We start from the raw sequence: 3,689 nt of genomic DNA on the forward strand, positions 1-3,689 counted from the left end.
TAATTCATTCATTGATTGGTATGTTTTTCCAAGTTTATTATCACGATTTTTGCTATTTTTTATAGCCATTCTGTTATCTATGGTAGGAAACATAGCTGTATTCCCTCTTTTTGCCTGGTCATTGTGGCAAACGTAATTCATCCCATATTTTACCTGTGAATAAAACTGTCTCTCTTTCAATTTGGCCAGTCGTTTTATTCGCGCATTATTGCCCGTTTTATTACTCCACCACGCGTTTTGAACGTTGTTTTTATTACATTTTTTTCTGATAAACCAACTGGATTATTTATAGCTTTTCACAGTTCGAGTGGGAATGGACGTTGTGCTAATTTTAATGGTTTGAAACGCGGTACGGTGACAACGGTAATTAAATTATCTACGTTTAGTATATTAATGGTATGATATGATAATCAGTATGATGATGATGAAGTCTTTTTATAAACTGTCTAATTTAAAATCTTATTACTACGCGAAAGCACAGAGTGAGATGAACTTTGTCTTACTACTAGTACTGGGAGATGAAGTTTGTAAATATTTTAAATCTAGGTAGAAAGACAAATAAAATACTCAACCCAAATTCACTACCTATAAGGTCATTGACCTCGCCTTAGGGTGCGTACACACTTCTTTGAATTTTGACAACGTAGCTACTGGCATTCATATCAAAGCATACAGTTGCGCATGACATTTTTAACTTTATGCCCTTGAAATAAGAGCCGTGTATGTAAGACGAATAGCAATGCGGTCTTCTCTTTATAATTGTTGATTTTTACATGAGCCCCCGGGAACAATGTTTTACGCCTGGCCGATTCGATTATGTTAATTCCCAGAATTATGTTACAGTCTTAGATTAACAAATAACAGGATTTTAACTGAAAAATACTTGACTGTACTGTTTCTGACTGGTTGGGGGAATAGTTATGTTACTGATTAAGGAAAACATACTCATGATACAGCAATGTTAATATTTATATTGCGTAATTGAAACTGTTTTTTTACATTTTGTACAGATGTATAGGTAGTATGTTAAACGCTACTTATATTCTAATTAATAGATTTGTCGTATTTCTACAAAAGTTTTTAAGAATGTAAACTTAGGATTGTCATATTGGAACAAATGAAACGAAGGAAGCTTTTGAAGGAATTTATTCCGATTTGCCTATTCGATAAGTTTTGATAGTAAAAGACCTCCCAACACATGTGGTGGCGGCAGTGAATCGGGCCGGGCAGAGGCGTATGCCAGGAAAGCACACAAGAGCAGCCCCAACGTCAGTATAGTAGGTTTCTGGAACAAGCAAGATAATTTATCATCATCATTTCAGCCGTGAGAGGACGTCCGTTACTGAATATAAGCCTTTATTGCGTTGAGCGGCTGTTCTGGTTCTATGAAGTCCTAGTATCACTACGACCGGCACCGATCTTTTGTGATCGCCACTATTTCCTTACAGTTCGCCTCCGAGTCCTGCATCCATTAAGTAGTGCAGTATCGTTTGGGGGGCGATATGTTTCACATCTTGTGGGCTGAGGATGTGTTTGCCCCAATATAGGCCTTGCGACTATGCAAAAATCATATCGGAAATACTTGGCCACACGTAATGACACGTACGATAGCGTGAATTTTCAAATGAAGCCAAAAGCTTTTGAAGGAATTACCTAATTCCGACTTGCTTTTTTGTGTTTTAATCTACTGGCTTTGATAATGTTCCTAAAAGAATTCTCAACAGAAGTGGTGGCACTGAATCGGGATGCGCGGAGACGTACGCCATGAAAGCACAGAACAGCAGCTAGGGATTGCAATCCGGTATCATTTTCAATCCGGCCGGATTTCACCGGATTGACGCTAATCCGGCCGCATCCGGCCGGATTGCAAAGTTACTTGGTATAGTATTTAGTGATTTTTAGTTTTGATAATAGTACATACAAAGAAAAATAAAATACGTATTTATGGAAAATAAAGTCACTTATTTTTATTTTTCGGTATTAGGTAATTGTAATTTTTGGTATGTACCTACTATTTGTACTAATAAAATTATGAAAATTCTAAATAATAAAGTTAGTAATCAGTCTGACTATCACTTATTGCTGTATGTAAGTATCTGAAAGTACTTAAGTAATAATACTATACTATTAAACTCTTATTAATAATCTACACAGACTTAAATCAACAAAACAGTCTTTTAAATTTCTACTTATAAATTCAACTTAAGTTCTTTTTAAGAAACAATCTGACTCCTAAGAAACAATAAAACAAGAAGCATTTATTTTTTGCAAAGGAAAATGCAATGTAGTGTCGCGACACGTCTAGCGATCTGGCAAATGCGCGCGCGCTCGACTTTCCCAGTTCACGTTTGCGTATTTTTTTGCTTTACCGGATCCGCCACCGGATCCGGCGCCGACTCACCGGATCCGGTAGGTCCAAAAACACACCGGATCCGCCGGATTACCGGATCCGCCGGACCGGATTGCAATCCCTAACAGCAGCCCCAACGTCAGTATAGTAGGATTCTGGAACAAGCATGATACTTTCAGCCGAAGGACGTCCGTTGGTGAATATAGGTCTTGCGACTATGCAAAAATCATAATTAATAGGCGAATACTTGGCTACACACTTCACGATAGCGCGAATTTTCAGTGCGCGTGCGCGGTGCGGCTTAAAATGTCCAAGGACAGTTATAAATGATTTTCAAGGATTTGCCATACTGGATGCGGTCTGCGGTCAGGTCAAAGTGATCCGCAGCCCGCATCATGTATGAACAACATTGTCGGTCTCTACATTTTGTTTGTATGCGGTATGTATGACTGCGCGGGCATGAGCGAAGAACGCAAACCGCACCGTTGACAGATTGTCCTGACTAGATTGCCCTGACAGACAATGTTGTTCTCTCGTCTATACATGATGCGAGCTGGTTCACATTCACCTGATCGCAGAACACATCCAGTGTGAGGTTTATGAATAAACAATTAAGACAATAAGAAAATAAGAAAATCGAACACTTACAAACATCATCGCGGTTTGTTCCAAGTTGCAGTAACGATATGGCAGTGAAAACTCAAAGTGGGCACTATTTATACTCAGATCGCCAGGATGGATCCAAGACTGGTTTTGATGTTTCGCGAATACGGAAAAAAAAATTAACCTTTTAATGGTATTTATTTAACCTTGACTCTACGGTTTAATTTTTGTTTTGCGTTTTATAATGAATAATATTTGAATTTATACATCCCAACTATCCCAACTAATATTATAAATGCGAAAGTAACTCTGTCTGTCTGTCTGTCTGTCTGTCTGTCTGTCTGTCTGTTACGCTTTCCCGCTTAAACCTTGCAACCGATTTTGATGAAATTTGGCATAGAGATAGTTTGAGTCCCGGGAAAGAACATAGGATAGTTTTTATCCCGGTTTTTGAAACAGGGACGCGCGCGATAAAGTTTTTCTGTGACAGACAAAATTCCACGCGGGCGAAGCCGCGGGCGGAAAGCTAGTAGAATATGTTATGAATATAATAACTAATAAAATAAAATAAAAATAAATATAGTAGATACAGTCGAGTTCATAAATTTATTGGCAGTAGTGCAGACAAAGCTGCGCTACCGCAACATGTTAATGAACAATTTTAATGATTACATTTCATTGATATTTGAGTTTTTATTGACATATTATAATCGTTAGAACTCTAACAATATTTTGC

General features: G+C 37.9%; 1 long non-coding RNA gene across 1 annotated transcript; it reads right to left on the bottom strand.

The window, feature by feature from the left end:
• Positions 1-1,131: 1,131 nt before the first annotated feature.
• Positions 1,132-3,092, bottom strand: LOC114358074 (uncharacterized). The gene is made up of 2 exons (XR_003656354.1): positions 2,999-3,092; positions 1,132-1,285 (listed from the first exon to the last, which is right to left on the bottom strand). It is a non-coding gene; the product is annotated as an uncharacterized LOC114358074 (long non-coding RNA).
• Between the last annotated feature and the right edge of the window lie 597 nt (positions 3,093-3,689).

Source organism: Ostrinia furnacalis, unplaced genomic scaffold (genome assembly GCF_004193835.3).
Source record: "Ostrinia furnacalis isolate ACB-3 unplaced genomic scaffold, ASM419383v2 OfSCF3657, whole genome shotgun sequence".
NCBI lineage: Eukaryota > Metazoa > Arthropoda > Insecta > Lepidoptera > Crambidae > Ostrinia > Ostrinia furnacalis.